The sequence below is a fragment of the Chlamydotis macqueenii genome, chromosome W, assembly GCF_036417535.1.
Source record: "Chlamydotis macqueenii isolate bChlMac1 chromosome W, bChlMac1.mat, whole genome shotgun sequence".
Taxonomy (NCBI): Eukaryota; Metazoa; Chordata; class Aves; order Otidiformes; family Otididae; genus Chlamydotis; species Chlamydotis macqueenii.
In genome coordinates this window covers 47446873-47469323 of record NC_141592.1, presented here as the reverse complement: position 1 = coordinate 47469323, position 22451 = coordinate 47446873, and positions in this window count along the sequence as shown.

Below are 22451 nucleotides of genomic sequence, written 5' to 3'. Positions count from 1 at the left end.
CTCCCTGTTGGTGAGAACAAGGCTGAGCATTGCCTCCTCTATCACCTTTTCTTGAAAGGTTTCCTTAAAACCAACCATGTATGATTAGAGATGAGGCTAAGGAATTCCTGCTGTAGAAGGAGCTATGGGTAAACTGCAGGTTTTAAAATGTAGCCATTAAGGCATGGATTCTGTAGCAGCATTCATTGTTAGGTGTGTTTGTTTCTATATATTGTGTCTGAAATTAATTCTAAATGTCTAGGAATTTTTTTTTTTTTGACTGCTTGCTACAAGAGTTACCAACCCCCGCACAGTCAGGAAAGGCAAATGCATGTGTTTTAAGTAGGTTTGTATGACCCCATTAAGTCAAAACTAATGTTACATTATATTGTATAAGCAATCTACAGGTTATTTTAAGGGAACAATATTGCTATAAGGCTGTGAGCTGGTTCATGGAGCTCATTGGCAGGTACTACTAGCATGACAGCCAACCCCATCCCCAGTGTCATAGTTCAGCCCCAATCAGGACCAGACTACGCAGTCTCTCTCTCACTCTCCCCACCCTCCAAGAGAATAGGGAGACATAATATAAGAAAAAAAGGCTCAAGGTTTGAGATAAGGACAGGGAGAAATCCTTAAGGTTACTGTTATGGGCAAAACAGACTTGACCTGAGGAAAACTATTCATTTATTATTAAAACCAAAGCAGGATAATGAGAAAGAAAACAAGATAGCTTCCACCCACCCCTCCCTCTTCCCAGGAAGAGGTTAGAATCATAGAATCATAGAATGGTTAGGGTTGGAAGGGACCTTCAAAGGTCATCTAGTCCAATCCCCCTGCAAGGAGCAGGGACATCCCCAACTAGATCAGGTTGCTCAGAGCCTCATCCAGCCTGGCCTTGAACATTTCCAGGGATGGGGCCTCCACCACCTTTCTGGGCAACCTGTTCCAGTGTTCTATAACTCGCATCGTAAAAAATTTTTTCCTAATTTCTAATCTAAATCTACACCCCTCTATTTTAAAACCGTTACCTCTCGTCCTATTGCAACAGGCCCTACTAAACAGCCTCTCCCCATCTTTCTTGTAGGCCCCCTTGAGGTACTGGAAGACCGCTATCAGGTCTCCCCGGAGCCTCCTCTTCTCCAGGCTGAACAGCCCCAACTCTCTCAGCTTGTCCTCATAAGAGAGGTGCTCCAGCCCTTTTATCATCTTCGTGGCCCTCCTCTGGACCTTCTCCAACTGGTCCATGTCCTTCTTGTATTGGGGGCTCCAGAACGGGACACAGTACTCCAGGTGGGGTCTCACCAGGTGTTCTGGTTTTGTTAGTGAGGGGGGGCCTAAGGTGGTATCTTCTGTAGGAAACTGCTAGAAGTTGCTCCCCTTTGTTCAGTGGACTCGGCCGGGCCTAGGGCGGACCCGCTGCTGGCCAAGGCCGAGCCAATTGGTAGCAGAATGTCCCGTGATAACGCCTCTGCGATAACGTATTTAAGTAGGGGAAAACAGGAAAAAGAGAGGAGAAGATGTGAAGCAGCTGAGCGGGGGGCAGAGAGGGGGAGGCGCGAGCCTCATGGGCCTTGCAGGCCTCACCCTCTGGCCTCCCGCCGGGCAGCCGACTGGGCCCAACTCGGCCCGGCCCGGCTGCAAGAAGTGGAGAGGAGATGAGAAGTGAATGAGATGTAAAAAGGATCCTGAGAGGCGTCTGCCAGCCTGTTGTGAGGAACGGCTGCAGATGCCAAGGTCAGTGAAGAAGGAGGGGGAGGAGTAATATGGCTCCTGGCCAAGATTCCTCTGCAACTCGTGGTGAAGACCATGGTGGAGCGGGTTGTCCCCCTGCAGCCCATGGAGGTCCACGGAGGGGCAGAGATCCACCTGCAGCCCGTGGAGGACCCCACGCCAGAGCAGGTGGAGGCCTGAAGGAGGCTGTGGCCCGTGGAGGGCCTGCTGGGGCAGCTGTTCTAGAGGGACTGCACCCCGTGGAAGAGATGACCCACGCCGGAGCAGTTTCACGGAGGACTGTGGCCCGTGGGAGGGACCCCACGCTGGAGCAGAGGAGGAATGCGAGGAGTTCTTCCCCTGACGATGATACAGCGGCGTAAAACAACGCGTGATGAACTGACCGCGACCCCCATTCCCTTTTCCCCCCCCGTGCCGCTCGGGAGGGGAAGGTAGTAGAGATAATGTTAAGCCCGGGAAGAGGGAGGGGTGGGGGGAGGTTATCTTGTTCCCTGTCTCATTCTCCTGCTAATTTTAGAAAATAAATGAATAGTTTTCCCCAAGTCGAGTCTGTTTTGCCCGTGACGGTAACTTTAAGGATTTCTCCCCGTCCTTATCTCAAACCTTGAGCCGTTTTTCTTATATCATCTCCCCCTGTTCTCTCGGAGGGTGGGGGGAGCAGGAGAGAGACTGCGTAGTCTGGTCCTGATCAGGGCTGAACTACGACACCAGGGCAGAGTAGAGGGGGAGAATCACCTCCCTCGACCGGCTGGCCACGCTCCTCTTGATGCAGCCCAGGATGCGGTTGGCCTTCTGGGCTGCAAGGGTGCATTGCCTGCTCATGTTGAGCTTCTCATCCACCAGCACTCCCAAGTCCTTCTCCTCAGGGCTGCTCTCAATCCATTCCCCGCCCAGCCTGTATTTGTGCCTGGGATTGCCATGACCCAGGTGCAGGACCTTGCACTTGGCCTGGTTGAACTTCATGAGGTTGGCACGGGCCCACCTCTCCAGCCTGTCAAGGTCCCTCTGGATGGCATCCCTCCCTTCCAGCGTGTCGACGGCACCACACAACTTGGTGTTGTCGGTGAACTTGCTGAGGGTGCACTCTATCCCACTGTCCATGTCGCCGACAAAGATGTTGAACAGGGCCGGGCCCAGCACGGACCCCTGAGGGACGCCACTCGTGACCGGTCTCCACATGGACATTGAGCCGTTGACCACCACTCTCTGAGTGTGGCCATCCAGCCAACTCCTTATCCACCAAGTGGTCCCTCCATCAAACCCATGTCTCTCTAGTTTAGAGAGACGGATGTCATGCGGGACAGTGTCAAAAGCTTTGCACAAGTCCAGGTAGATGATGTCTGTTGCTCGTCCCTTGTCCACTGATGCTGTCACCCCGTCATAGAAGGCCACCAAATTGGTCAGGCACGATCTGCCCTTGGTGAAGCCATGTTGGCTGTCACCAACCACCTCCTTGCTCTCCATGTGCCTTAGCATGGTTTCCAGGAGAATCTGCTCCATGACCTTGCCAGGCACAGAGGTGAGGCTGACTGGCCTGTAGTTACCTGGGTCTTCCTTATTCCCCTTTTTAAAAATTGGGGTTATGTTCCCTCTCTTCCAGTCATCGGGGACCTCACCAGACCGCCACGACTTCTCAAATACGATAGCCAGTGGCTTGGCAACTTCATCCGCCAGTTCCCTCAGGACCCGCGGATGGATCTCATCAGGTCCCATGGACTTGTGCACCTTTAGGTTCCTCAGATGATCAAGGTTCTCTTCACATCTTATCTCCTCTCCACTTCTTGCAGCCGGGCTGGGCTGAGTCAGGCCCAGACACCTGCCCAGCAGGAGGCCAGAGGATAGGGGAGGGCCCACAAGGCTGTTGCCTCCCCCTCTCTGCCCCTGCTCAATGTCTTCACATCTTCTCCCCAGGCTGAGCATGATGCCATTAGCATTCTACACACATCCCCTACCATACACACACCCCTCCCACCCCCTAAGTCTGCCAAGTTCATAGCAGACATCAGATAGATGTCTTTGTGGACATCTTATTTGTGACTCTGATTATTTCTTTCTATTAAAAAGATTGTCAGAGATGTCTGTAGGCACCTGTTCATGACTTCATTATTTCACATATATTCTTAAAATATATTTCATATTTTTAATGATAAATGAGAAAACCATGCTTAAACCAAGAATCCTCAGGGTTGATCAAGTAGTACTAAAGCAGCTCCACTAAATCTGAAAAAATATATGCTTTTGAAAACAGTATTCTAGTACTCATTGTTGTCATTTCATAAAAAAAAAAGTCTGTTTCTAGGTTTAGATGGAAGTTTTAATTAAATTCCTCTATATTTGTGTGTAAACTAAGAGGAAGGTTGTATGAAGATAATTATTGTAAATGTACAATAATTAGGAGCTAAGGTAAAGCATAAGTCTATACTAATGACTATATTTACCTGTTATGCTATGTAAACACCATGCTGAAATATGAGGACTAAGCATATGAGAAAAAAAGTTACATGTAACCATAGTACCTTTCCTCCTTTTTATATGTTGAAAATTTTTATCTATAGAAAGGAATACTATGTACAAACACAAATTTAGTTTTAAGCAATCATCATTTAATACTTGGTTGTTTTTAAGAGTTTTAAATCTTAGTTGTAGTATGAGTGCTCTCAGCTGTAGTAGGCCACTCCATTAGATCTTTAGATGTGAGATGATAACCTAAACATCTTATTTTTACTTCTCTGAAGGAATACCTATTATCAGAGCATTGTATTATGCCACCATGACACTTGACCAAGTTAGACACTTATTTCATTCTGACACAGAAATCCCTGTGCCTTTGAAGACAGCGATCATGTGCTGCGTTAAAATAGAACAGTTCTGTTGGAGAGGTTTGGAGGCTCTTTACTCACCTTTGTTAAAATGAATAAGAAAAATGCTTAGAAACTACTATATTTAGTAGTGGAAAATTCTCCTTCTTACAGAGATAAAGTAATATTTGAGGTAAGTTAGTTCTAACACTGAAGTTTTTCAATAAGAACAAATTCCTTACTAATTGTGGCTTTAAAGGATAGCTGTTGTTTATGAAAATTCATCTGAAAGGATAGTTAGTTCAGAATTGATCTAAAATTTCTGAATTGTTGGGGTTTTTTAATTCAGAAAATGATAGGTGAACAGCAATGTTAATGTGGACGTTAATGTATACTAAAGTGAAATAATAAGAAAAATTACCATTATTTTAACATTTTGCTTCAAATCAGAGATGGTTGTCGTAGTTCAGCCCTGATCAGGACCAGACTACGCAGTCTCTCTCTCACTCCCCCCACCTTCCGAGAGAACAGGGAGAGAAAATATAAGGAAAAACGGCTCGAGGTTTGAGATAAGGACGGGGAGAAATCCTTAAAGTTACCGTTACAGGCAAAACAGACTCAACTTGGGGAAAACTATTAGAATCATAGAATCATAGAATCACATGGTTGGATGGGACCTATAAGATCATCTAGTCCAACCGTCTTCCCACTACCATTGCTGCCACAGTAATAAATATTCACTTATTACTACAAACAGCAGGATAATGAGACAGGGAACAAGATAACCTCCATCCACCCCTCCCTCTTCCCAAGCTTAACATTATCTCTACTACCTTCCCCTCCCGAGCGGCACAGGGGGGAAGAGGGAATGGGGGTCGCGGTCAGTTCATCATACGTTGTTTTACGCCGCTGCTTCATGGTCGGGGGAAGAACTCCTCACATTCCTCCCCTGCTCCGTTGTGGGGTCCCACCCATATGCCACAGTCCTTTGTGAAACTGCTCCGGTGTGGGTCATCTCTTCCATGGAGTTCAGTCTCTCCAGAACAGCTGTCCCAGCGGGCCCTCCACGGGCCACAGCCTCCTTCAGGCATCCACCTCCCCCGGTACGGGGTCCTTCACGGGCTCCAAGTGGATCTCTGCTCCTCCGTGGACCTCCATGGGCTGCAGGGGGACAACCCGCTCCACCATGGTCATCACCACAGGCTGCAGGGGAATCTTGGCCAGGAGCCGTATTACTCCTCCCCCGCCTTCTTCACTGACCTTGGCATCTGCAGCCGTTCCTCACAACAGGCTGGTAGATGTCTCTCAGGATCCTTTTTACATGTTATTCGCTTCTCATCTCCTCTCCACTTCTTGCAGCCAGGCCGGACTGAATCAGGCCCAGTCGGCTGCCTGGCGAGAGGCCAGAGGGTGAGGCCTGCAAGGCCCATGAGGCCTGCGCCTCCCCCTCTGCGCCTCTGCCTCTGCTCAGCTTCTTCGCATCTTCTCTCCTCTCTTTTTTTTTTTTTTCTGTTTTCCACTTCTTAAATACGTTATCGCAGAGGCGTTATCACGAGACATTCTGCTACCAATTGGCTTGGCCTTGGCCAGCAGTGGGTCCGCCCTAGGCCCGGCCGAGTCCACTGAACAAAGGGGAGCGACTTCTAGCAGTTTCCTACAGAAGCTACCACCTTAGGCCCCCCCTCACTAACAAAACCACGACAATGGTCTAGCTAACAAAAAGAAAATCAGACTTTGAAACTGTTATTTTTTAATTATGTGAATTAGTATTAGTAGTAAAAATAGGGAAGAAGAGTTTTTTAAATAATATTTTTGGACCAAAGTATACTCTTTCAAATTAGGTAAATGGAGATTTAATTTCTCTCTGAAAACAAAAATCATATAGTTCACTAGCAATAAAAGAATCTTCCTTAAGTTCTTGAAATCCAGTTTTGTTAGTATTCATAAGTTCTGAACTAGCCAAAAATGTATTTCTTATGACAAGATGCTTTTTTTTTCCCCCCAGAGGAAAGCCATTTTTTCATATAAAATCATAGAATTGTTAGGGTTGGAAGGGACCTTCAAAGGCCATCTAGTCCAACCACCCTGCAAGAAGCAGGACATCTCCAACTAGATCAGGTTGCTCAGAGCCTCATCCAACCTGGCCTTGAATGTTTCCAGGGATGGGGCATCAACCACCTCTCTGGGCAACCTGTTCCAGTGTTCACCACCTTCAGTGTAGAAAATTTTTTCCTTATGTCCAGTCTGAATCTGCTTCCTTCTATTTTAAAACCATTACCCCTTATTCTATCACAACAGGCCCTGCTGAAGAGTTTCTCCCCATCTTTCTTATAAGCCCATCTTTCTTATATACTATCACTGTCTTCATCACTCTTGTAATTAATTGTCAGGGTTATGCTTGTATCCCTTTGTCATAGTTTAGCCCTGATTGGGACCAAACTACACAGTCTCCCTCTTACTCCCCTCACCCTCCAGTGGGACAGAAGGGAGAATTGGTAAACAAAAGGCAGCAAAACCACACAGATTGAGATGAAACAAAAAATAAATTTAAGAAAGACAACAGAAGAAAACAAAACAGGGATGGAAAACAAATACAGTACAATGGCTCACAACAAATATCAACACCCAGTTTCTTCCCATGTAGCAAGAGACTCTCCTCAACACCTTCCTCACTGAGCATGATGTCACATGGGATGGAATAGCCCTTTGGCTAATTTGGGTAAACTTACCCCAGCTGTGGGCTAATTAGTAACATAGCCCAGTTGGATGCCCCAGCCATAGGGGCCACCAGCTCCAGTTCTCCTCCCAGCTCAGGTGAATATTAACTCTATCCTAGCCAGAACCAGGACACCCTTCAAAGGGGAATATGTTCTGTAAATATCATATTTTTTGTAGCCATTGTTGTTTTCAGCTAATAAAACTGGCTAGCAGGCAGAGCTCAGCCTCTTCCAGCTATTGCCTGTTAGAGCCTTCATATCCAATGTTTTTGTCTCATTTGGGCCTGCTCTGACAAGCTTTTACACTTGTAGTATGATACTGTCCAAGGTCCCAATTGGATCAGAACTCTATTGTATCCCTATACATAACATTTGAGAAATTCTGCCCGAATAGTCAGTTTGGTTTTGGGGTTTTTTACAACTTATTTAATCTTTATCTTTCCTCCTTTACATCTCTTATTCTTCCTTTATCTTTAGGATTTCTGCAGCTAATAAAGGAAATGAGACTGCTAGAATTGTGGCAATATACAACTACTGTGAATCCACACTCTAATGTTGATTCAATAGATTTTGCATTAATGACTACCTGAATGACCATAATTAACTCCAAATATCATACTTTTGCAGGGTTGACAGTATACTGCAGCTTTTTGAAATATTTTGCTTGAAAGAAAAAAACCTGCTGGGAAGTAAATATAGTGTTTAGTATCTTCTGTGTTGCTGTTTTTGCCTATACAGATGTTGTGGTTTTGTTTAGTGAGGGGGGGCCTAACTTTATTAAGCATCAGTGACATGCATAGCTACTCCTGTGTTCAGTTCCATCTATGGTACTATTCAGCTGTTATGTCATTATGTCCAAAAGACTTTATTCTAATGATAATACAGCCTATACTAATAGTCTGTGCACTCTTCAACATAACTCCCTGGAAAACACCATTCACTGGAGCTTTAAGCCTATTGTATTTATCACTTAAAACTACTCTTCAGTAGGTAGCATCATTTTATTTTCCTTTGTCTCCTACTGTGATGGAAGATATTATGTTTACATGAAAAGTCAGAGGTTCTCTCTAATCTCTGAAGTTACTAGTTCAGTATATGAAATATTTTAATGACAGTTTTTATTGACAAGGATTTTTTTCCAAGTGATAAATTTAATATTTTTCTTATATTTATAGTTACTATATTACATGAGATGATGCTGAGTGCTTTCCGAAGCAAGGCTCCCTAAAAGCAGCAGCAGACTACAGAATGAAAAGCTGTTCCAAAAATTATCGCAGACCATAAGCACTGACATAGTAGGAAAGCTTATTGCACAAATACAGAAGCTGTTTTTCTTTTTTTACTAAGCAAGTTACGTGTTTTTTAAGTGGCTAAAATAACGTAGAGCAACTTTACACTCTACTTGTAAAGACAAACTGTTGTGGTTTTGTTAGTGAGGGGGGCGTAAGGGCTACTGCATGAACAATCTCTTGTTTAATTTGTTCAAAGGCTTGTCGTTGTTCAGGGCCCCATTTAAAATCGTTAACAATATATGTTTTCTCACCACCCGATGTCCCAATGACCAATACAGTCCGTCCCAAGCAGCAATCACGGAAACAAAACCGAGCGGCAAGCAAAGGAGCAAGAGGGAGCCAGCAAGGTAGAGGGAACGATGCCAGCGACATAAACGACACAAACAAAAAACCCTAATAACAGATGACAGGGATCATATTATCAACATCATTTCTGTGGCAGCATGTTGAGATCTCACAAGTAAGATTTTGACTTCAATACAGGATTAGGAGGGAACTGAACATAATATGAAACATCCAAAAAACAAACCAGTGTTTTTCAGTAACTCTCAGTAATAGAAATATGTATGCTAATAAAATAAATCCTTCAGTAGAATCCTACTGTCACAGACTACTACAACTCTCCTAGGGGAAATTATAAAATTGAGACAGTTCTTTGGCTATATGTTTTACCAAATATATACACAAAGCACTTCTCAAAAATACACATCGCTGAATGTAATTATGTAAGTTGCCTATGTTCTTTTGCTTCTGAAAAGTAAATTGCAAACAAAACCCAACCATCATCATCACCTCTTCCCCAACCTTTTTATCCTTGTATGAATTTTTCATATTTAAATGCTGTGCTGAATTTAAATCCTGGTAGAAGTTACTTGGACTGCCATAGTCACATATTCAGGATTTCCGTGCCCTGACACATACACAGTGGAGTCCTTTCAGAGCTCCCAGTCATTGACATTGCATGTAGGTACCTTTATTACACATAATCTGGGAATGAATATGTAAAATTTTAGTGATCCCTCTATTCCCTGATTTTTGTACTAGCTGTACTATTGTTGTCCCAAATCTGGATTCTTTACCTGGTGTGCAGAGAGCCAATCACACACAGAGTAGAGAGGCCCCTTTATCTGTTTAAGGCCTCTCTGTTCTCTGTACATTCTATCCTTAAACAAGTTAGTCATCACTATCACACTTTAATCTCCTACGAATACAATATTCCTCCTTTCCCTTCATATCAGTAGGTCACAATTGGTCATGTCTCTTTATACTGGCTCATTGCACTGGAGATGTGTGATGAGCCAGTGTCCCCATGTTTGGTAACTTTTCCCAGAAATTGAGGTGTTCTCAAAAAAGCAGTTTAGATGTATTGCCATTAGGCAAAATGCTATATTTTGGACAAATTATACTCTCTTTGAAACACAGTATCATCCACCTGAGGCTTGCATTGCCTTCTACTGAAAAGAATAAGGAAAATTTTACTAGAAATGTTATGTAGCATTTTTCATATTGTCGTAGTTCAGCCCTGATCAGGACCAGACTACGCAGTCTCTCTCTCACTCCCCCCACCTTCTGAGAGAACAGGGAGAGAAAATATAAGGAAAAACGGCTCGAGGTTTGAGATAAGGACAGGGAGAAATCCTTAAAGTTACCGTCACGGGCAAAACAGACTCGACTTGGGAAAAACTATTCATTTATTACTACAAACAGCAAGATAATGAGACAGAGAACAAGATAACCTCCATCCACCCCTCCCTCTTCCCAAGCTTAACATTATCTCTACCACCTTCCCCTCCTGAGTGGCACAGGGGGGGAAGAGGGAATGGGGGTCGCGGTCAGTTCATCATACGTTGTTTCATGCCACTGCTTCATGGTTGGGGGAAGAACTCCTCACATTCCTCCCCTGCTCTGTTGTGGGGTCCCACCCCTACGCCACAGTCCTTCGTAGAACTGCTCTGGTGTGGGTCATCTCTTCCACAGGGTGCAGTCTCTCCAGAACAGCTGTCCCAGCGGGCCCTCCACGGGCCACAGCTGCCTTCAGGCATCCACCTCCCCTGGTATGGGGTCCTTCACGGGCTCCAAGTGGATCTCTGCTCCTCCGTGGACCTCCATGGGCTGCAGGGGGACAACCTGCTCCACCATGGTCTTCACCACAGGCTGCAGGGGAATCTTGGCCAGGAGCCGCATTACTCCTCCCCCTCACTTCTGAACTGACCTTGGCATCTGCAGCCGTTCCTCACAACAGGCTGGTAGATGTCTCTCAGGATCTTTTTTACATCTTATTCACTTCTCATCTCCTTTCCACTTCTTGCAGCCGGGCCGGACCGAGTCGGGCCCAGTCGGCTGCCTGGCGAGAGGCCAGAGGGTGAGGCCTGCAAGGCCCATGAGGCCTGCGCCTCCCCCTCTGCGCCTCTGCCCCCACTCAGCTTCTTCACATCTTCTCTCTTTTTTTTTTTTCTTCTCCTGTTTTCCCTTTCTTAAATATGTTATCGCAGAGGCGTTATCACGGGACATTCTGCTACCAATCGGCTCGGCCTTGGCCAGCGGCAGGTCCGCCCTAGGCCCGGCCGAGTCCACTGAAGAAAGGGGAGCGACTTCTAGCAGTTTCCTACAGAAGCTACCACCTTAGGCCCCCCCTCACTAAACAAAACCATGACACATATACAGAAATCTTACACAAACTTCTTAAGTTCTATGCAGCACAAAAATTAACAATAACTGAAACAGTGAAATCAAATTCACGTGCTTGATGAGAAGTTACAGACAGTATTTTTCTTCTAAATTAAATTGCTGCATGAAATGAAAAGTTACATTTAAGTTCTCCCTTTCTCTGTTATTGGTAAGTGTTGTAGTTCTAGAGTCTATCAATTCTTTACTATATTAAAAAAAAAATTAATGCTATCAAAAGAGCAATGCCCTTGGTTTTCATTAGCTTCAGGACAGTAGGAGCTATAATAAAATTTGATCTATTAATTATTTCCTGTTGTGATGTTTCAAATGGTATTTTATTATTTAACATACAAAATCATCTATAGTATTCTCTAGAAGTAATTTTGTGCATCTATGCAGATTAGGGAATGAAATACAGTGTCATGGTTTAGTTCTACTCAGCAGCTAAAATACCACACAGTCTCACTCACCTCACTGCCCCCTAAAGTAGGACAGTGAGAAAAATCAGGAAAGAAAACAAGGCAAAACTTATGGGTTGAAATATAAACAGTTTAAGAGAACAACAAAGGAAAAGAAAAGAGACATAAAACAACCAAAAAAATTCAAACTATAGCAGAAAATACTTAAACACAAGATTTACAGTACAGTAGTTCACAGTAAATCCCAGTACTTAACTCCCTCCAGAATAACAAAAACCTTCTTGCCCTACTCCACACTTATATACTGAGCATGATGTCACATGGGATGGAATAGCTCTTTAGCTAATTTGGGTGAACAATCCCAGCTGTTGGCTAATTAGTAAACTATCCCAGCTGTGTCCCCCAGCCACAGATGCCACCAGCTCCAGTTCCCCTCCCAGCTCAGGTGAAAATAACTCTAATCTAGCCTGAAATAAGATATTATCCACTCCTTATTCTATAACATCTACATCATGCCCAGGTCCAACACCTTCCAATTAATCATCAGGTTTTTTTTTTTCCTTCTGTCTACATATATACACATAAACACAGATATGACTCCCTTAGTCTACGAGCCATGCCTCCAAAGTCTGTTGAGTTCATTTAGTCCTTGACTTTGAGCTCCATCTGTTATAACAGTCTCTCAGGGCAGGAGAGATGACGCAGTGTTTGCTCAGTTGGTGTATATGGTGAAAATGGTTTATGTGCAACCATGTTCATGGTCTACAGGTTGAAGATGCCGATCTCGAGTTGCTGGGCGCCAGTTGCTAAAGCCAGTTCTTGTTCCATCAGTGCTGCATTTTGTGTGGTTTTATCAAAGTTCATTCTTTGTTAATCTAGGTGATTCTTACTATAATACCTTTGATATGATATATAACAACTAGAGAAATAATGACATACAGTATTATATAGTAATTAATATCATACAGTTCAAATTATTGGCTATTTTCACCTAAAATCAGATCTCCTTGAGGTACACATTGGACTTCCCCATCCTCCTGCATCACCCACCAAGTACACCCAGGTCCTTGAGCAAAAGCAATCCCATGGGTGGGTTTGCCTTTGCCCAGAGGAGGAATAACCCAGACTGTCTTCCCCAACATATTCCTTACATGCACCACAGGGACTTTATCCCCTTCTACAGTATGTAACAGTTCAGATTGGGCAGGGCCAGCTTGATTGGTGGATCCCTGAGTGTTGACTAACCAGGTGGCTTTTGCTAAATGTTTATCCCAATTTTTGAAGGTTCCACCACCCATTGCTTTCAGTGTAGTTTTCAGCAGTCCATTGTTGGGGACAACGAGTATCAGAAGCCATGAGAATGAAAAACAAGGCCTGAACGGGGACTTGTTAGAAGTAGTGAAGATTAGAAGATTGTGATTCTGGTGGGAATGCCCGGCCGATTGGTAGGAAGCCTGCGCAGCGAGTTCGTTACCTCGAGGAAGGGAGGTAAGCGGCCGGGAATGAGGGGGAGCACGGCTCCAAAAAGAAACCTAGCCGAACTGGGGAAGTCTGCGCAGTATCCGTTACCTTGAATAAGGGAGGAACGATGGGAAGCACAGCTTCCAAGGAACATAAATAAATTTTAATGCTTCTAACAAAAGTGTTAGAGGAACAGAACTGTGCTATTAATAACACTGGCTTGAAGGTTTTGTTGGTTTGGGTGTCCGCTCATGTATCAGATGCTAACACCTCTAATATATATATGGTGGGCACCTGGGATACCATAGGTATTAGACTATGGGACTGTGCAATGCGGGGTGACCCTGCTGCTCAAAAGTTATTACCAACATGGTGTGTAATGTTTGAAGCTTGAAAGAATCACGCACAGAAAGGGGATCCGACAGCACCTGTTACCCCATCTGCTCCTCCGTTCGTGAAAACAAAGATTAACGGCGAGCTGAAAAATCCCTTTGATTCAGATCCCGCAGACCGGAAAAGGAGCCGGATCTTTTCCCACCCTGTTCTGATAATTTGCAAAAGAGTGGCTCCTCAGTTAATTCAACAGCTCCAGTGATGACCACAGAATCGGTCGATTGGTGGAAAGAGGTTTGGCAGCAAGCCGTTACGGAGGGGGACATAGACTTGTTGAAGGCCATGGCTATGCCTATGTTATTGCAGCCCAATGGCTCTGCTCGGTGGGAAGGGTTTCAATTTGGGCTGGTAAAAGAAATACGACATGGTGTAAAGGAGCCGGGGCTTAATTCACCGTATCTGAGGGGGTTAATTCAATCAGTTTTTAATACAACCTTGATGCTACCTGGTGATTGTCGCACATTAGCGCAAATTATCCTTACCCCCACCCAGAATATGTTATGGCAGCAATCATGGAGAGATCACTGTGAACAAGCCTTGGTTGAGAATTTGAACCGACAGCTGGGTGACCCTTTGTATGGTGTTGGGGTTAATGTATTAATGGGAGAGGGTGCGTTTGTGTTACATGATGCACAATTGCAAATCACCCGTGAGGCTTTAGTACAGAGTCAGAGTGCTGCTTTATGGGCCCTTTTAACCCTCCCTAATGGGAGTGGTACTGTGATGAAGTCCTTTGTGACCATAAAGCAAGAAGCTACAGAGCCCTATATGAAGTTTGTAGATCGTTTAAATGAGGCTTTAGAATGCCAGGTAGATCATCCAGAAGCTCGATCTATATTGTTAAAAGAGTTAGCAGTTGCCAATGCAAACCAAGATTGTAAAAAGCTATTATGCTCTTTACCGGCGACAAATCCTGGTGCTTCAATGGCTCAAATGGTAGAGGTGTGTAATGTGGCAGGGATGCACAAATGGCAAATGCAGATGATGGCCCAAGCGTTTGCTGCTTGCCAGCTGGGCACATCCTGACCTCGAATATGTTATAGTTGCGGGCAGCCAAGGCATTTGCAAAAGGACTGCCCTAGAACTCCCAAAATATGCCCTCGATGTAAGAAGGGGCGATATTATGTGAAACACTGCAAAGCAAAACTAGATAAGAATGCCAAAGAATTCTCAGGATCCCATAATCAGGGAAACTGCAAGCCGAGCGCCACAGGGAGGCGCGCGCAGACAACAAATACTCCCCGGAACACTCCTCAGGAACCACACGCGTGGATGGGTGTAAGCAAGTCACAACCCTCAACTCAGGCACCCGGGGAAGCGCCGGACTGGACCTGGCCACCTCCCAACCCACATATTTAGAAAACTCTAAACCTGTAGCCGTAGCGACTGGTGTATATGGCCCTAAAAGGAATAGATGCCATGCCCTCCTATTAGGCAGATCATCGACCACAATGCAAGGATTCTTCATATTACCAAGTGTTATCGACTCTGATTATACAGGAGAAATAAAAATTATGTTATGGACACCACAGCCACCATGTTTCATACCATCTGGAGTTAAATTGGCGCAATTGATACCTTTCAAGGTCAACCTAAACACTGAGACATCTGCTTCTAGGGAAGAGCGTGGGAAGCAGGGGTTTGGATCAACAGGTAGCCCTGAGATATACTGGACTCAGCAGATAGTGAGGAGCCGCCCTATGCTGTGATGCACTGTTACCAGAGGAAGAGACCAAGCTATAATTAATGGATTAATTGACACCGGAGCAGATATAACAATAGTGGCTAAACGGGACTGGCAATCCACTTGGGGGGCTGGGATGGCAGTAACTACGGTGATGGGGGTGGGGGGAGGAGTTACTGCACCAAGACACAGTGAGGCATTGGTACACATTAACGGTTCAGATAATTGTGTGGGCACTGTGCAGCCTTTGATACTACCCGTTCCTGTCACCTTATGGAGTAGGGATCTTCTTGCTCAGTGGGGAATGTCGTTGCAAAATTTATCGTAATGGCCACTGGTGAAGAGCAGCTTACCCGAAAGTTGACATGGCTAACAGATACCCCTGTCTGGGTTGACCAGTGGCCATTGGCAAAAGAAAAGCTGCATCATTTGAATGAATTGGTTGATGAGCAATTGTGAGTTGGACACATAAGGCCAACACACAGTCCCTGGAATACACCTGTATTTGTAATACAGAAAAAAATCAGGCAAAAGGTGACTCTTACAGGTTTTAAGGGCCGTAAAATTGGTAATTGAGGATATGGGACCTTTGCAACAGGGGTTACCATCTCCTTCAATTATACCTTGTCACTGGATTATTACCGTAATTGATTTGAAAGATTGTTTTTTCACCATACCTTTACATCCTGAGGATGCTCCACAATTTGCATTTTCTGTGCCTTCAGTCAATATGGGGGAACCTAATCGCTGATATCATTGGATGGTACTTCCACAAGGTATGAAAAATAGCCCAACCATCTGCCAATGGTACGTCACACAAGCCATAGCACCAGTAAGGCGCTTGCATAGGAATAGCCTCATTTATCATTATATGAATGATATCTTAATTGCAGCACCCGATGATTCTCTGGTGGAGAGAGTTCTTAATGATATCACCAGTGCATTATCCAGATTTAAATTGGTTATTGCTCAAGAAAAAATTCAAAAGGTATATCCCTGGCAATATCTCAGCTGGCAAATTATGGAAAGAACAATTACGCCACAAAAGTTAAAAATTCATCAAACAGTGTTTACCTTAAATGATTTGCAGAAATTGCTGGGTACGCCCAAATCTAGGCCTCTCTACTGAATTGCTTTCTCAACTATTCAAAATATTTAAAGGAGACTCAGAGTTAACCTCCTCTAGGCGATTAACGCCAGAAGCCAAACAGGTATTACAAACAATTCTATTACAAATCCAAGTTACACAAGCCGATAGATGTGACCCCAATTTACCCTTTAATATGTATGTTTTTGCTGGAAGAGCACAACCTAAAGCATTGATAGGCCAACAGGTGGAGCAGCAGCTTCTGTGAATATAATGAATTTTTTTTTGTCCCATATAGGTAAAAAGACCTTAACTACTTGGGCAGAGCAATTGGGCAATTGGCACAGTTAGTGGCCAAAAGTAGGACTTGGCTTCGTGAATTAACAGGGCAAGATGTACAAGAGCTGTACTTGCTGCCCACTATGGAACAATTGAATTGGCTATGGCAGTTTAGTAAACATTTTAACTATGCCATGGGGGGATTCACAGGGCAGATTTCCATTCATTGGCCTAAGCAGCCCATGCTACAATTTTTAGGAGAATTAATGTTGTACCCAGCAACTCATCAAAGTTACACTCCCATAAGAAATGCCTTGACAGTATTTACAAATGGATCAGGAAAAAACGCACAAATCTGTAATTGTTTGGAAGCAGGATGGTGAGTGGCATCATTGGTAAAGGTTCAACCCAAATTGCAGAACTTGCGGCAGTAGTACAAGCTTTGTATAAGTGGAAAGATTAATTCATCAATATTGTCTCCGATTCTGCCTATGTGGTCAATGTAGTACAACACGCTGAATGGGCAATGTTAAGGGAAATTAATAATCCCTTGTTGTATGACCAGTTTCAACAGCTATTATCAGTATTACATGTGCGGGATCATCCTTACTTTATTGTACATCTGAGAGCTCACACCCCACTTTCAGGACCTGTCACAGAAGGTAACAGGAGAGCAGATGCTGTCAGTAATGCAGGCCTCGTTCCAAACACACTCATGTAAGCTAAGCTATCCCATTAATTTTATCACCAAAACTCTGCAGCTCTTCAACGACAATTTAAGCTGACAAGGGAACAAACTCGGGCAATTGTGTGTTCCTGTAGCAGCTGCCAGAACACAATTATGCCACCTTTATATGGGGTTAATCCACATGGTTTGTGCTCTCAAGAATTATGGCAATCTGATATAACTCATGTCCCATCATTTGGCCAACACAAATATGTACATGTAACCATTGATACCCATTCCAGCTTATTGTTTGCCTCTGCTCATACAGGAGAATGTGCTCGAGATGTTTGCCAACATTGGATGTCAGCGGTTGCTTTCATGGGGGTTCCCATGCATATAAAAAACAGATAACGGGCCAGCGTATGCTTCTCGCGCAGTCCAAACCTTCCTTGCTCTTTGGGGCATCGAGCATGTTACTGGTATTCTGCATAACTCCACTGGACAAGCCATCATTGAACGTGCCCATGGCACACTTAAAAATATGTTGTTGAAACAAGAAGGGGGAATGGAAGGGAAATCTACAAACGAAGAGTCAGTGAAAGCAATGTATGTGCTCAATTTTCTAAATCGATGGAGTGTCAATTCTTCCCCAATACAGAAACATTTTGGGTCATCTACTGTACATGATGCCATCTGAGGGCAAGCTCCGGTGATGGTTAAGAATCTGGAAACAGGTAATTGGGAAGGACCATTCCCTCTTATAACATAGGGGAAAGGATATGCTTGTGTCTCTACAGGAGCAGTAAACAAGTGGATCCCTGCACGATGGGTACGACCAGCGCTCCAAGCTGCCTTGCGTTCATCGGAGTGTTAACAAGCTGTATGGCAGCCCCATGGACATCAGTCACAGAAAGAAGAAATGTGTGGGTAACTATGGCTAATGCCACGGGACAGGATACCACTTGTCTGTCTGTATCATCTGCAAATAACCCTTTCAGAACATGCTTGGTCGACCTGCCAAGATAACTCTGTGTAAATCAACAGCAGCCGTGAATGCTGAGTGCTGAACTACAAGAGAGAGAACTTTTGGGATCAGTAAAGATGGACTTCTGTCTATTTCTTTTAACTATTCAGGAGCTAATGTTACCAGAGGGGTAGTGATTGTAAATGCTTCATACATTGCAATGACACAGTGTGGTGTAATCATGCGAGCACTAACATCAAAATCCAGCAATACTCCAGTGGGCCTCCCTGATGGTATGTTTTTCATATATGGAGACCGTGCGTGGGCAGGGATACCCTCCCATATAAAAGGGGGCCCCTGCACCATGGGAACCTTGGAGATGTTTATACCCAATAATACAGTGATTTTACAGCATAAAAGGACTAAATGAAGTACACATAGCTTTGAATCTGACTGCCAAGACAATATAGAGTCCTGGAACCCAAGTGAAATTATTGCTGCTTCAGTCTTTGCACCTGGTGTGGCAAGTGCCCAGGCATTAGCTACGCTAAATAAATTGGGCTGTTGGCTTGCTAAGCAAACAAACGCAACTATATCGGCACTATCAACGCTGCTAACTGATGTAGATTCTATACGCTACGCTACTTTACAAAACAGAACCACTGTTAGCCTGCAGAGCACATATTTGACAGGCCTTGTTGCATGCGCTGGCCACGCATGCAGCAACGTCTAGTCAGCACTCATCTGCTGACGCGGAAGTCACGGACACTGCTGACAACCAATATGATCAAGCAAATGCCAATTTATTGTTGATACATCCCGGTTAATATAGCCCTTCTAATTCCGTATCATACGCAAGCTCTCTACTAATTGGCTAACTATATCATGCATGCGCTCCTAGCTAAAATATGATTCATTAAGTCTCTATGTTCACGCGCACAGCTCTCTCCACCTGCACCCTGCTTCACGTTCAGCCCCCCCAGTCACGTATGCCAGCTGTTTTCCTTCTTCTCAAGGTTGCTTCATTTACTTTCTCACAGGAAGCTTCATTACTTTCTCACAGGCGGCTTCATTACTTTCTCACAGGCGGCTTCAGATCTTCAAGGCAGAAGCAGAGGAGGAACTTTTAGGAGCAATGGGCCATGAGGAACAGGAGACTGTTGTAATTATTGTGGGCAACAAGGTCACTGGAAACAGGAATGACCAATATGACCAAAGGGCTTCCCAAAAGGACCTCTCAATCCTATGGTGCAATCTTTCCTTGCTCTGTGCAACAAGGGCAGCTAGATTTCACCCAGGACTGACAATCTGTTGTGCAGTCACTACAGGAGCCTCTGAATACAAAATATTTTCCCCTTCTTCTTATGAGAATTTGATCTTAAACCTTTTAATTAATGAACATAATTACCCCTGTCTAATACATACAGGGTCAACTTTTTAATCTGGACTCTCGATACCTTTTTTACATTTACTTGGGGAAAGATACAGCAAACATAGACAAGGCTCCCTCAGGACTTCATTGGGTCCTCCACTATTTTTCTAAAACTTCTGTAAATCATTTTCAGGATTGTCGTGGGTTTGTTTAGTGAGGGGGGGCCTAAGGTGGTAGCTTCTGTAGGAAACTGCTAGAATTCGCTCCCCTTTGTTCAGTGGACTTGGCCAGGCCTAGGGCGGACCCACTGCTGGCCAAGGCCGAGCCGATTGGTAGCAGAATGTCTCGTGATAACGCCTCTGTGATAACGTAATTAGGAAGGGGAGAACAGAAAAAAAAAAGAGAAGAGAAGATGTGAAGAAGCTGAGCGGGGGCAGAGGTGCAAAGGGGGAGGCGCAGGCCTCATGGGCCTTGCAGGCCTCACCCTCTGGCCTCTCGCCAGGCAGCCGACTGGGCCCGACTCGGTCCAGCCCGGCTGCAAGAAGTGGAAAGGAGATGAGAAGTGAATAAGATGATGTAAAAAAAGATCCTGAGAGACATCTACCAGCCTGTTGTGAGGAACGGCTGCAGACATCAAGGTCAGTTCAGAAGTGAGGGGGAGGAGTAATGCAGCTCCTGGCCAAGATTCCCCTGCAGCCTGTGGTGACGACCATGGTGGAGCAGGTTGTCCCCCTGCAGCCCATGGAAGTCCACAGAGGAGCAGAGATCCACTTGGAGCCCGTGAAGGACCCCGTACCGGGGGAGGTGGATGCCTGAAGGCAGCTGTGGCCTGTGGAGGGCCCGCTGGGACAGCTGTTCTGGAGGGACTGCACTCCGTGGAAGAGATGACCCACGCCGGAGCAGTTCCACGAAGGACTGTGGCCCGTGGGAGGGACCCCACGATGGAGCAGGGGAGGAATGTGAGGAGTTCTTCCCCCGACCATGAAGCAGCGGCGTAAAACAACGTATGATGAACTGACTGCAACCCCCATTCCCTCTTCCCCCCTGTGCCGCTCGGGGGGGGAAGGTAGTAGAGATAATGTTAAGCTTGGGAAGAGGGAGGGGTGGATGGAGGTTATCTTGTTTTCTGTCTCATTCTCCTGCTGTTTGTAGTAATAAATGAATAGTTTTCCCCAAGTCGAGTCTGTTTTGCCCGTGACGGTAACTTTAAGGATTTCTCCCTGTCCTTATCTCAAACCTCGAGCCGTTTTTCCTTATATTTTCTCTCCCTGTTCTCTCGGAAGGTGGGGGGAGTGAGAGAGAGACTGCGTAGTCTGGTCCTGGTCAGGGCTGAACTACGACAAGGATGTTATGTTTAAAAAATGGATCTGTTTTGATACAATATGATGATGATTTATTAGTAGCCAAAGAATCTTGTATAGCTGACACCTGTACCTTACTGTTTGCTTTAGCCAAGAAGGGCCACTGGGCTTCCCCGCATAAGTTACAATTATTTTATAAGAGAAGTGTAAAACATCTGGGTTACATATTCCAACAAGATGAGCGGCATTTATGTGAGAACCATATTAAAGCCATTCAAAATCTTCCCTGACTAGTCACTAAAAATGTATGCGAGCCTTTTTAGGAGCTGTAGGATTCTGCCAACCCTGGATAGCTGCTTTCAAGGAAATGGCAAAACCACTGATACAGATTACTGCTCAAGATATTAGAGAACCCATTCACTGGACAATAGACAAGGTAAAGATATTCAAACTTTTGAAAGAAACTGCACCTGCTTTTGCGAGCGACGGAGGAACATACGACAAAGACTCAATGTGAGTAATAAGCGTAGTTCGTTTATTGGTCCCGGGTGCGCGTATTTATATTGTTAGGATAAAATATGCCTACTAGTCATTGCGTGATTGGCTTAAGCTCTAACGGTTACATTTGCATATCCCTCCTACTTGCGGTTAGCTAATCTGGAAAGTCCCGTACTTTTAATGTTCTCACTTCCTCAAAGTTGTTTACGACTTTCTTCAAGGTCGCTGTGTCCTTGCTATTTGTGTTGATACATCCCCGTTAATATAGCCCTTCTAATTCCGTATCATATGCAAGCTCTCTACTAATTGGTTAACTATATCATGCACGCGCTCCTAGCTAAAATATGATTCGTTAAGTCTCTTTGTTCACACACACGGCTCTCTCCACCTGCACCCTGCTTCACATTCAGCCCCCAGTCATGTATGCCAGCTGTTTTCCTTCTTCTCAAGGTTGCTTCATTTACTTTCTCACAGGAAGCTTCATTACTTTCTCACAGGTGGCCTCATTATTTTCTCACAGGTGGCTTCAGTACTTTCTCACAGGCAGCTTCAGTACTTTCTCACAAGCAGCTTCAGTGATGTCCTTGAGGCCTGCTGCTCACAAACATAACAATTCCATTTGGTCTGGATTGTTCACTAAGTGCCCCTGATACTCCAGGTATCCAACATGCTCTGGAATTGTCAGACTAGGATAAGCCATTGTCGTAGTTCAGCCCCGATCAGGACCAGACTACGCAGTCTGTCTCTCGCTCCCCCCACCCTCCGAGAGAATAGGAGGAGATGATATAAGAAAAACAGCTCAAGGTTTGAGATAAGGACGGGGAGAAATCCTTAAAGTTACCGTCACGGGCAAAACAGACTCGACTTGGGGAAAACTATTCATTTATTTCTAAAATTAGCAGGAGAATGAGACAGGGAACAAGATAACCTCCCCCCACCCCTCCCTCTTCCCGGGCTTAACATTATCTCTACTACCTTCCCCTCCCGAGCGGCACGGGGGGGGAAAAGGGAATGGGGGTCGCGGTCAGTTCATCACACGTTGTTTTACACCGCTGTATCATCGTCGGGGGAAGAACTCCTCGCATTCCTCCCCTGCTCCTTCGTGGGGTCCCTCCCACAGGCCACAGTCCTTTGTGAAA